The sequence below is a fragment of the Nycticebus coucang genome, chromosome 2 (genome assembly GCF_027406575.1).
Source record: "Nycticebus coucang isolate mNycCou1 chromosome 2, mNycCou1.pri, whole genome shotgun sequence".
Taxonomy (NCBI): domain Eukaryota; kingdom Metazoa; phylum Chordata; class Mammalia; order Primates; family Lorisidae; genus Nycticebus; species Nycticebus coucang.
The window spans coordinates 97,210,451-97,224,044 of NC_069781.1; the positions used below are offsets into that span (position 1 = coordinate 97,210,451).

At 39.3% G+C, this 13,594-nt stretch overlaps 1 pseudogene across 1 annotated transcript in view; it reads left to right on the forward strand.

Moving 5' to 3' along the window:
* The first annotated feature begins 4,990 nt into the window (after positions 1 to 4,990).
* Positions 4,991 to 13,594, forward strand: part of LOC128597805 (eukaryotic translation initiation factor 4B-like) — a 32,107-nt pseudogene continuing 23,503 nt past the window's right edge. The window contains exon 1 of the transcript XR_008383369.1: positions 4,991 to 5,066. The product of XR_008383369.1 is annotated as a eukaryotic translation initiation factor 4B-like (transcript). The remainder of the gene's footprint in view (positions 5,067 to 13,594) is intronic.

Consider the following 13,594-nt stretch of genomic DNA (forward strand, 5'->3'; position numbering starts at 1 on the left):
AGTGTAGAAATTATTCCTTGTATTTTCTCAGATATCATACAATAAAAGTTGAACTCACAAATAACAGGTACCTGGATACACATACAAAGACATGGAAGCTAAATGACCTTATGCTAAATGATAGCTGGGTCATAAATGAGATTAAGAAGGAAATTGCCAAATTTTTGGAACAAAACAGTAATGAAGACACGAATTAGCAGAATCTGTGAGATACTGCAAAGGCGGTCCTAAGAGGGAAATTTATAGCATTGCAAGCCTTCCTCAAGAGAACAGAAAGAGAGGAAGTCAATAACTTAATGGGACATCTTAAGCAACTGGAAAAGGAAGAACATTCCAACCCCAAACCCAGCAGAAGAAAAGAAATAACTAAAATTAGAGCAGAATTAAGTGAAACTGAAAACAAAAGAACTATTTTAAAGATCAATGAATCAAAAAGTTGGTTTTTTTAAAAATTCAACAAAATTGATAAACCTTTGGCCAACCTAACCAAAAATAGAAAATTAAAGTCCATAATATCATCAATCAGGAATGACAAAGGTGAAATAACAACAGACACCTCAGAAATTAAAAAAATCCTTAATGAATACTACAAAAAATTTATTCTCAGAAATATGAAAATATGAAGGAAATTGACCAATACTTGGAAGCATGCCAACTTCCTAGACTTCATCAGAAAGAATTGGAAATGCTGAACAGACCTATATCAAGTACTGAAATAGAATCAACTACACGAAACCTCCCCAAAAAGAAGAGTCTGGGACGAGATGGCTTCCATAAGAATTCTATCAAATCTTTAAAGAGGAACTAGTACTTATGTTACTTAACCTTTTCCAAAACATTAAAAAAGAAGGCATACTTCCCAACACATTCTATGAAGCAAATATCACCCTGATCCCCAAACCAGGAAAAGACTCAACAAGAAAAGAAAACTCTAGACCAATATCTTTAATGAACATATATGCAAAAATATTCAATAAGATCCTAGCAAACAGACTCCAGCATCACATCAAACGAATTATACACCATGACCAAGTGGGTTTTATCCCAGGGTCTCAAGGCTGGTTTAATATACGTAAATCTATAAATATAACACATCACATAAACAAACTAAAAAACAAAGACCATATGATTCTCTCAAACAATGCAGAAAAAAGCTTTTGACAATATCCAGCATCTCTTCATGATCAGAACACTTAATAAAATAGGTATAGAAGGGACTTTTCTTAAACTGATAGAGGCCATCTACAGCAAGCCCACTGCCAATATCATATTGAATGGAGTAAAACTGAAAACATTTCCACTCAGATCAAGAACCAGGTAAGGTTGCCCATTGTCTCCACTGCTTTTTTTTAACATTGTAATGGAAGTCTTAGCCATTGCAATTAGGCAAGAGAAGGCAATCAAGGGTATACAAATAGGGTCAGAGGAGATCAAACTTACACTCTTTGTGGATGATATGATTTTATACCTGGAAAACTCTAGGAACCCAACCACAAAACCCTTAGAAGTGGTCAAGGAATACAGTAGCATCTCAGAATACAAAACCAATACTCACAAATCAGTACTTTTATATATACCAGTAATAGTCAAGCCCAAAAAAAACAGTCAAGGACTCTATTCCCTTTACAGTTGTGCCAAAGAAGAAGAAAAATTTGGGAATTTACCTAACAAAGGATGTGAAAGATCTCTGTAAAGAGAATTATGAAACTCTGAGAAAAGAAACAGCTGAAGATGTTAACAAATGGAAAAACATACCATGCTCATGGCTGGGAAGAATCAACACTGTTAAAATGTCCATATTACCCAAAGCAATTTACAAATTTAATGCAATCCCTATCAAAGCACCACCATAATACTTTAAAGATCTGGAAAAAATAGTACTTCATTTTATATAGAACCAGAAAAAACCTTGAATAGCCAAAGCATTACTCAGAAATAAAAACAAATCAGGAGGAATCACACTACCAGACTTCAACTGTACTATAAGTCTATAGTGATCAAAACAAGATGGTATTGGCACAAAAATAGAGAGGTAAATGTCTGGAACAGAATTGAGAACCAAGAGATGAACCCAGACACTTACCGTCATTTGATCTTTGATAAGCCCATCAAAAATACAAATTGGGGGAAAGATTTCCTATTTAACAAATGGTGCTGGGAGAATTGGCTGGCGACTTGTAGAAGGCTGAAACTGGACCCACACCTTTTACCATTAACCAAAATTGATTCTCACTGGATAAAAGCTTTAAACCTAAGATACAAAACTATAAAGATTCATGGAGAGAGTGCAGGAGAAACACTTGAAGAAATTTGACCTGGGAGAATACTTTATGAGGAGGACCACCTGGGCAATTGAACCAACACTGAAAATACATTACTGTACTGGGATATGATCAAACTAAAAAGCCTCTGAGCAGCCAAGAACACAGTAAGTAAAGCAAGCAGACAGCCCTCAGAATGGGAGAGAATATTTGCAGGTTATGTCTCTGACAAAGGTTTAATAACTAGAATCCACAGAGAACTCAAACTTATTAATAAGAAAAGAACAAAGAATCCCATTTAATTGTGAGCAAGGTACTTGAACAGAAGCTTCTCTGAAGAAGGTATGTGGATGGCCTACAGACACATGAAAAAATGCTCATCATCTTTAATCATCAGAGAAATGCAAATCAAAACTATTTTGAGATATTATCTAACTCCTGTAAGAGTGGCTCACATAACAAAATCCCCAAACTACAGATGTTGGTGTGGATGTGGAGAAAAGGGAACACTTCTTCACTGCTGGTGGGAATGCAAGCTAATATGTCCCTTTTAGAAAGAAGTAGGGAGAATACTCAGGGATCTAAAAGTAGATCTGCCATTTGGTCCTGCAATTCCTGCACTAGGTATATATCCAAAAGACCAAAAATCACTTTATAACAAAGATATTTGCACCATATTTTTCATTGCAGCTCAATTTATAGTAGCCAAGTCATAGAAGAAGCCGAGTGCCCGTCAACCCATGAATGGATTAATAAGTTGTGGTATATGTATACCATGGAATATTATACAGCCTTAAAAAAGATGGAGACTTTACCCCTTTTATGTTTACATGGATGGAGCTGGAACATATCCTTCTTAGTAAAGTATCTCAAGAATGAAAGAAAAAATATCCCATGTACTCAGTGCTAATATGAAACCAATTTACAATCACTCACACTTTCATGTGAAGAATAACTATGGCCCAGGATGAGGGAGTGAAGAGGGGGGATGGGAAGGTAAAGGGGAGGTCAGAACAAGGGAGGGTTAATGCTGGGATCACACCTAAGGTGCGTAATGCAAGGGTGCATGTCGGATCTATTAGTATAGAGTATAAATGTCTTAACATAATAACTAAGAAAATTAGATGAGGTATATATTAACCAGTGTGATGTAAGCATTCCTAATTCTATATGAAATCAGCACATTGTACCCCATAAAGGCATTAATGTATATATGATCTATGTGTTTATGATTTAATAATAATAATAATAAAAATTAATTTATTTACCTAGCTGCATATGGGCTGTTGCAGAGTAAAACAGCCTCCCAGGTACTCTGAGTTCAGGGAAGGTCCACAAAGGAACGTGAGATGTGGTCAGTGGTGGTGGCCGTGGGAACCTTGGAGCAGATGTGGTTGCTGTGTCCAGGCTAACTTCCTGCCTGGAATTGGAGGCCAGTGATCATCACAGCTGTAGGAAGAGCCGCGAGACCCTGAGAAGCTGAGAGGCTTCTCTGTATTTAACCATCACTAAGTCCCAAAGTCCTCGCTTCTAGCTTAGTTCCATTACAGATGTTGGCAACTTACATGTCAATTTTCTCATCTATAAAAGGAGTGGGTTGGGCAGTAGAGATGTCTGTTGGCCTTTTGGCTCAAACACTCTATATGTCCACAACACTAGATTGAAATTTTTCAGTTCTAGGCCAGAACTCCAAGCCAAGACTAGTGGACTATTAGAACCATAGACTGTTTTCTCAGACTAGTGCTTTTCCCTTTGTTGCATCTTCTCACAACTGTCAATTTCCCATCTTTAGCCCCCTTTCTTTATCAACTCACTTAGAACGAAGAGGAATCTGTCAGAGTCATTGGATACAACTTTTTTTCTTTATTAACAGAAAGTTGAACCCCTGGTGTGTGCCATGCACAACGCTAGACCCAGTCTTTGGATCCACAAAGCCTCAAAGGCAAAGGAGAGAATGAGACACTCTAGAAAGGAAAGAAATTCTGGAAGAGTAGAGCTGAGAGTATGAGGGGAATGGGGTCACAGATGGGACAGGAGAGGCAAGGCAAGTCACCCAGGGCCCACTGAAGGATTTTAAGCATATAAGTGGCATGACTGTATTTGGGTTTTTGAAAGTTCATTTGGGCTGTGGTGCTAAGAGAAACCTGTAAGGGGAAAAAGATTGGAAACAGGGAGCACTGTTGGGGAGGTTGCCAAGTTATCCAGAGGAGCGATGATGGTGGTGGCAGGAGGGATCAAAAGACCACCGGTGCAGATGTGGATCCATGGCGGGGGTGGGGGTGGTAATTCACTGATTGGCTGTGGGCCATGAGAGGAAGTAGGGTACGGAGGGTGAGGCCTGGGTTTCTGGTTCTGGGTTGGCAGAAGAGCTGTTTACAGAGGTAGGGGAGCATATACAAGGCTGGGTGGGGGGAGTTTGATTTTAGACATGTTCAGTCTGAGAGCCCTGAGGACATCCTTATGAGATGCTCACTAGGAGATGAAGCTCAGGAGAAGCCCTGGTACAAAGACACATCTTTGAGACTAATAGTAATCGAGGTCAGGCAGGGCTTGGTGATACGGGTACAGAACCACAGTGGCCACAGGTCCAGGTCAGCATCATGACCACCGCCAGCATTTAGAGAGGGGCGGAGAAAGAGGACTTTCCACATGATCCCAAGCTAGGAGGACAGAAGCAACCCAAGGCTGGAGAGGATTTGAGAAGCTGGGAAAGAGTGCTCTGAGAGAGCATGGCAGCCGCAGGATCCAGGGTGGGGGCAACTGGAAATGGAGTCTTTGGGGACCTAGGTGGAAATATTCAACAGGGTAATGATGCTGAAATCAGATCACAGTGACTGGGACGCAGAGGTGAGAGTGGAATTCGTGCATAGATTGCTCTGTAAAGCAAGTTAAGCTGCAAAGGTAAGAGAAAGATGTAAGCAGGTGTGTTTGCGGAAGCATTTTTTAAGATGGGAGAGCCTTAAGGATGTTCAGGTACAGTTGAGAAGGAGTCAATAGACAGGGAGGAAAAGGGGATGCAGAGGGGGTTAGAGGACAGCCCCAGAAAGGAGGGAGGGCAGTCGCAGCATTAGCCATGCACAGCGCTTTCTTCATAACTGAGGAGGAAGGAGGGGAGGACTGGGGCATAGAGACAAAAGTGCAGGGAGTGACAATCGGTTGAGGGATTTCTTGTTTAATAGCCACTAATTTCTCCATACATTCCTGCTGCCTTGCCCATGCTCTTGGTATTACTTTCACTTTGAACACTCCTTCACTCACACATGAGAATCCCACCCAGCCCTGAAGCCCAGGTCTTCAGCAGTCCATGCCTGCTTTTCTTCTGCTCTGCACAGTTACAGACTTAACCCACTTTGCTGATCTCCAAAGATTCCCTGAGCTTGAATGCCTCTCCTCTTCCACCGGATCCGGTGCCCCTGGAGGGCAAGAACTAGACCATGGGATTTTTAATATTTCCATTGTGCGGGGACACAGCAGTTACTCCATATGTACTGTGTGATTCACTGGATCAAAACTGAAAAAGTGTCAGTCCTGACATTTAGCAAGATCTCCCTTGCCCTGATGTCCTAGAGCAGCGATCTTCAACCGGTGTGCCAGCACACTGGTGTGCCATGAGAGGATCTTAGGTGTGCCTCAGAAATTATTAAAGATCATTAGTTAAATTATTTTTGAAAAAAAGTTTAAAACACAGTAAGTATATTCTTTTGTTTTACTTTTGTTTGATCAATATAATTTAAGTATGCCATGGAAGTTTAACTACAGGTTCAAGTGTGCCGTGAGATAAAAAAAGGTTGAAAAACATTGTCCTAGAATGAGAAATGAAAAAGACAAGGGGAAAACTCAAGCCACGCAGCTCAGGGCAGGGATGGAGCAAGGCAGATATGGAGCAAGGTAGGTATGAAGTCTCCAAAATAATAGGGTCTTTGGGAACCAGGAAAACAGAGTTAAAAGTCTTTTGTTTGATCAATATAATTTAAGTATGCCATGGAAGTTTCACTACAGGTTCAAGTGTGCTGGGCTTCCCAGCGTTCGTGCTGGGCAAGTCAGTTAACATCTTGAGTCTCAGTTTCCTATTCTGAAAATTGGAGTTAATGTTTCTCTAGCTAACTTGGTATGACATATATTAAGTAGCCTTGTTATTTAAGACATTTTAAGTCTGGATTTGTGTCTTGCAACCAAAACCATCTTTCCATATGGAATTACAGGGTAAGAAATTTACATTTAATATGGTAGAATGCACAGCATCCTTTAAGGTTGTTGAGGGGTTGCAGTTTGGGTATGTAATATGTTACATGTGATATTTGATAGCATCACAGTGACATGCAGGGCATGTGCTGGTGACATGTGACAATATACTGACAGCGTGTGATATGACTAGGTACCGCGTACTGTGTGATGTGTGATGCATGGTAGTGTGTGATGTGATTGTGTAGCAGGGTTGGTTATACCTGGGGTTTAACTTACAGAAGTAGGACTGAATGACAACAGGGAGAGGTCAATGTCACTGAAACAAAACTTGAATGTTGCTCACAGTTCCTCTAGAAACAAGCACAGCACGCTTGGCAGGGCCACAGAACAGCACAGGTTGGATGAGGTGGCGGAAAGGAGTGGGGGGAAGGCATAGCCCAGAGTCTTCATGGTGGCCCTCTGGTCCCCTGCTCTGGGATGTTGTAGGGCAGCTGGGGGAGGTATATGGCTGGGTGTGTGAGAGTTAGATAAGGAGTTGGTTAGGGGATAGAAGCTAGCTTGGTCAGTTTTTAAATGAAAGCTGTGCTCCAGGCTGAGCCTTTTGCTGTCTCTGAGAATTGACTTGCTCTGAGAAGGTCAATCTTTCCCTGGGACTGTGAGGCCCCCAAAATACAGAAACATCAAGAATAAAGAACCTAAAGTAAATATAGTTAAAATAATTGGACCTTTTGTGAATGGATACCACATAGACAAATACAGAGTCTAAGATAAGTTACTGTGTGACTTGTGACACATGACACCATGTGATATGACTGGCCATGTTCTGGGAAGATGAAGTCAGCAGCACAGGGTGTATTTCATGTAGACCCCAAACCAGGAGCCAGAGAGCTCTGTTGGCCACCATGTGGCAGTCCAGGTGAGTGGCATTAAGGGTTCTGTCCTCAGGGATTGGAATGGGGTAGGTGTGCAAGGCAGGACAACAGCAGATGCCACCTGAGTGTCCTGCAGGCAGCTCAAACTCAGCATGTCTGAACTGAAGGGATTGTCTCCCTCCCACACCACCCTTCCTCTTGCCTTCTCTCACAAGTGGTGGCACAATCTGGGTGCCCAAGCGAACCTCTGAGTCATCTCATCTTTGTCTCTGCACACTCACTCACCTGCCCACCCCATCTACTTGGCCACTGAGGGCCGAGTTGGTGTCAGAAGGCTGCTGACTCCCAGCCCCCACTTTGCTGTCCTGGGGCTCCCTCAGTGTTTAGGGCCAAGGAACCAGTGCTGCTGCAGAGGGAGAAGAAGCCACAGGCATATCCTTGGTGACATGTGAGGGACAGGAGGAGAAAGAGGAACACTCAGTAGAAGTAGAAAGGAAAATAGGAGCAGAAACCAAGGAATGGCAGTGGAGAGGAGGCTGGTCAGAGCACAATCCCGTAACAATGTCGAGGACGGTGAGGGCTAGAAGCAAAAACTAACCACGCTCTTACGTAAAGCTGGTGCTTAGTTCTCAGCCCACGAAAAGGAAAGGACAGGCTGTGTTCCTATAGCGCCAAGCCACACAATGCAAAATCAAAAATTCATGCAAGTCATCTTTCTAGGTATTCTGCAGACTAGAAAAAATAAGGGACGAGTTATTAAAATCAAACTTCTGGAGGGAGAAAGTAAAATCCTTGATTCTACCTAGTCCAGCCGGTCTGCACTGCTTCAGTTGACAGAAACAGGTGTGGAAAACAAATGCAATGTTCTTTGTTTACCTGCAACTGAAATTAGCTTCTGTCAGGAGTTTCCTTTTCATTTAAAGCTTAATCTAATATATGCTATGTAAAATTGCGCAGCCACTATGGAAAACGATATGGCTGTTTCACAAAAAATTAAAAATATAATCCAGCAATCCCACTTCTGGTTAGAGCCATAGGGTACCTAAGAGTCAAATTCACTGAGACAGGAAGCAGAATGGTGATTGCCAGGGGCTGCAGGGAGGCTGGATAGGAGCTACTATTCAATAGATACAGAGTTTCTGTTTTGCAAAAGTGTTCTAAGGTGATAGCAGCACACATGTATGTATTGAATGCCACTGAAACCCTCAGAAATGACTAAGATGGTAAAGTTTGTTATATGTATTTTACCGTAACTTTTAAAAAGAAGTCAGAAGCAAAAGAAAAAGTTTTTAAAGCTTAATCTAAAATATTCTAAAGCAATTTAATCACTTAAGTGGATTTTTTTTTTTTTTTAGCCTTTCTGTTTAGCCTTGGGCAAAAGATGACTCTCTTGGTCCCTCTCCTGTTGGCTCATCTGACATCATGGAATGGCACTGAGGGAGGTGGGAAGGAAGTGCCCAGTCTTCAATAAACTGGGCATCTATGTAGAGGTGCCAGCCAGTGACCTGGCCACCCTCCAGACTTTCAGACCCCTATTGTTCCCTGCCAGTTTCTGCTGTAGAATTCCCTGATGTGATCAAAGCTCCCCTCAGGTCAGGCAGCTTGTGATAGACATTCAGGTTGTTTTTAATATTGCACTACTGCAAACAATACCTCCATGGACATCCTCGTGAGTGTTCATGGTGAAGACAGGTTCACATTTCTGTTGGACACATACCTAAAAGTGGACTCTCTGTCACAGGATATGCATATGTCAGATTCCTCAGATACTGCCAATATGCCGAGGTGTTCTCCAATTTATAAGATCCACCAGCAATTTGACAAGAGGTATGATGGATCCATCCAAAAGTTGATTTGTGTGTGTATCGTTTTCATTTTATCATTCTGGTGAGTGTTGTTGAAGCAATGCACTGTGGTTTTAATTTTGTATTTCCCCGGTGACTAATAAAGTTGAATGTTGTATGTTTATTCACCATTTGGATATCTTTTCTGTAAGTGTCTGTTCAAGTCTTTTGTTCTTTTCTCCACTGTTTTTTCTTGGTTTTTCATTAATTAGTAGAAGATACATCTCTATATATTTAAAAAGATATATATCACTACATCAAATATATAAAATCTATCATGCACAATAATCTTGTTGGATACGTGTATTGTAAATATATAACTCTTCTCTGTGGCTTGTCTTTGCACTCTCTTCATACCATGAACAAAAGTTGGTGTTACTTACTTTTCTTACATTTTTGACTAGTGCTTTTTGTGTTACTTTGAAGAAATCTTTGCCCTGTACTTGTGAAGACATTTTTCTAAAAGCTTTATTGTTAGACCATTCATATTTTCATCTGCAATCCATATGGAATTGATTTTTGTCTATGGGGTGAAAGAGAAGTCAAGATTTACTTTTTTCCCCACTTGCATATTCAGTTGACTCAACACCATTTATTGAAAAGATCCCATTTTCCCCACTGCATGACAATGTCACTGTCCTACATCAGGAAATTGCATATATGGAGATCTGTTTTTGGATTCTCTCCACTTTTACACTGGCCAGTGTGTCTATCCTTGTATCAATATCACATAATCTTAATCACCACAGGTTTATAATTCTTCTTCTTCTTTTTTTTTTGTAGGAAAGGTTTTTATTGGCGAGGGAGGGATGCTGCAGAACAGCACCAAGGAGGAGAGAAAAGAAGAGAGAGGGGGAAAAAAAGAGAGAGAGGGGGTATAATTATTCTTGATGTCTGTTAGTATAGTTTGTTCTTCAAGAGTGCCTAGTTCCTTCTTGCCTTTTTGCCTTCCCATATTCATTTTAGAATCACCTTTTTAATTTATACACACACACACACACACACACACACCCCCTTACTGGGATTTTGATTAGGGTTATACTGAATCTATTGATAAATTTGGGACAAACTGCCATGTTTACAATATTAAATCTTCCCATACACAAACATGGCATATCATTCTGTTTATTTATATCTTCTTTAATTTCCTTCAATAATGTTTTGTAGGTTACAGTGCATAGGTCTTCATAAATTTCATTACATGTATTTCTGAGCATTTTTATGTTTTCATAATTTTCTACTTTTTATCATGCTAAATGCAAGTATTAGTTTGAACAGCATATGAGTCTATCATTTAATGCATTTAAGTATGGAAATAAAATAAATTTTTCATTTGAATGTGTCTAATCACCTTACTAAAGTTCAATTGTTAATTCTAATTGTTCACAGATTCTTTTGAATTTTCTATGTATACATACATAGTATGAATAATTTTCTTCTTTACCATTCTTTAAGCCTTTTACTTAATTTTCTTGCCTTATGACACTTCCTAGAATCTCCAGCATAAGTTGAATAATAGAAACTATGAGGTGAGCATCTTCATCCAATTCCCAATCTCGGGGGCAAATTTTTTCATATTCGCTACAAAGTGTGTTTATTTTAAAATTCTGTAGAAAGTCCTTTTCAAATTAAAGAAGTATTTTCCTATTTCTAGTTTAAGATAATTTTATTTTCTCAATGGATTTTGGATTTTCTTTATTGTTCTGTTTTTCTCAGTAAAAAATAAATGAAATAAATTTCTTCTGTTTTCTGTTAATTATATTGATCAATGTTTTGAAAGTTTAATTCACCTTCATGCATGAATGTAATAAATTTTTAATTTTGTAAACCATTTTCACATCTTGATAAGAGATTTTAGTCTGTAATATTCATTTTTATGGTACCTGTTTCAAGGTTTAGTATCAAAATTAAGCTGTCCTCTGAAAAGAAGTTTGGATATGCTCTGTCTTTTCCTGCACTCTGAAAGAGATTATATGAAATTGGTATTATTTCTCCCTTAAATATTTGGAACAGTTCAACTGTTGAAGCTGTCTGGGCCTGGAGTTTTCCTTCTGGAGAGAAAAATATTTAATTAATCTAATAATTGTAAAAAACTATTTGGTTTCTATTTCTTCTTGGGTCAAGGTTGAAAACTTTTGTTTTTGATGAATTTGTCCATTGTATATAATTTTTTTAATTTATTAGAATAATATTATTTGTAGTATCCACATATGATATTTTTAATATCTATATGCCGTGTACTACCATACACCAAGAGGTCACAGATGTATTAGTCTGTTTTACAATGATGTTCTCATTTTATTTCTCTTAATAGCATTTTTTTCTCTCTTTTCTCCATCAGTATCACTAGGAGTTATCAATTTGCTTTATCTTTTCAGAGAAGCAACATTGGCTTTGTTGATTATTTTATTAAATATTTGATATCCATATCATTGATTTCTGGTTTTGTCCAACTTTTTTCCTATTGGTGCTTGGTATATTTTTAAATATCATTTCACTTATATTTAAGATGCATGTTTTATAAGCAGCATATAAATGATTTTTATATTTTTATTCAGTTTGTTTTCAAGATTCTTCCCTTGTCTTTATTTTCAGAAATTTAATTCTGACATGTCTTGTGAATTTTAAGTAAGTATTTGGAATTCTCACAGCTTCTTGAATTTTTAAGTTTAAATCTTTCACCAAATTTGTGATGTTTTCCACCATATTATTTTGAATGATATTTTAGTATCTCTATCTATGTACTTTACTTCTCAGACTCCAATAATACATATTTTATGTCTTTTGTTATTGTTTCACTGGTCCCTGGGGGTTTGTTCACTTTTTATCAGTCTATTTTCTCTTCATTCATTGCTCAGATTAAGTAAATTTTATGATCTGGCCTCAATTCACTGACTCTATTCTATATCATCTCCACTATACAGTGAACCTATTTGGTGAATTTTTTTCAGTTCCATTTTTTAGTTCGAAAATTTCCATTGGCTTCTATTTTTTTAATATAACTTTCATTTCTTTGCTGAGATCTTCTATTTTCTGATTAATCAAGATAATTTATAATTGCTTTTGGAAGCATCATTTTTGTGATGATTTCTTTAAAATCCTTTTCAGATAATTCATCATCAGATTAATCTTATTGTTAGCATCTGTTGAATATCTTTTCTCATTTGCATTGTAATCTTTCTGATTTTTGGCATGACTAGTAATTTTTAAAAATTATACCTTGGATATTTCAGACATTATATTTAGAGACTCAGAATTCTTTTTAATCTTCTTATAGCAGGTAGTGCTCTTGTTGGGATGTCACAGGAGAGCTGTATAGGTAAGTGTGTTCAGCTTCTCACAGAGCAGTGCTGACATCACCCCAGCAAAAGTGGGGCATTAACTTACACAGTCTCAATGAAGATACTTAGGGTAGAAGTTCAGCTTCCCTAATACCTTCCCAGTGAGTATAGACACTGCTGCATTACCTTTGAGTGGAACTATAAGGTCAGCTCCCCCATGGGCTTTACTGCCACCAGGGAAGGGGAAAGCAGGGGGCTGAATCATATGGCTTTGTTGCTGAAAGGTAAATACAGAATCTTAGCTGCCCACTAATACCAATGGGAGAGGGCAAACAGTGCTGACTAGCCATACCTTCTCCAAGCACATTCAGCCTTGTAGATTCTAGTTGGAGGTGGAGTTTCTACTCACTTGACCATGCTGATGGATGGTAGGGGTATGGGTAGAAACAAAATGTTGCATCACCCCACTTTGTTCTGTCTTGTTGACACTCCAGTATGGTGAAGGCTCAGCTCCCCACTGGGCACATTCCAATGGGTAGGGCAAAGGAGAGAATAGCTATGCTGACCAGCCTTGCTTTGCACCACTTTGTTCAGTCTTCTTTAGCCAGTTTGCAATAAAGACGCACCACTGGACTCTGCTAACCCTGGAGGGAGGACAGTGAAACCAAAATGGTAACTACCAGTGGTTAGTGCTTCCTCATCACATCCCACTCCTGCTAGGCGGTAGTGGATGCTCAGCTCCTCACTGGATGCCACTGACACTACACTGACCACCAGGATCTGGAGCGCTGCCTGCTTGCATGGAATGAAGGATAGAAGATCAGCCGCCCAAGCAACAATCATATCACCACTGCCTCCTTTTCCCAGGTGAGAGAATGGAGATTAGCAGATACCACCTGGCAGGGGAATCAAAGCATGGCACCCTGTTTCAGGGGAGGGTGGGGTTTTTGCAAGATAAATTTTCTGGACAACCCACTGAAACCTCAGGAAGGGAGGCTCAGTTTTTCCATTTTTATTCTGCTAGAAGTAGGCAGGTTTTGTGAAAAAGATTTCTGTTGAGCATGTGCTTTTGTCTATGCATTCTGGCGAGGCTTCTGCAGCATCCTGTCGGGGATACATGAGAGGTGACAAAGAAACCGCCAGGAATGTTG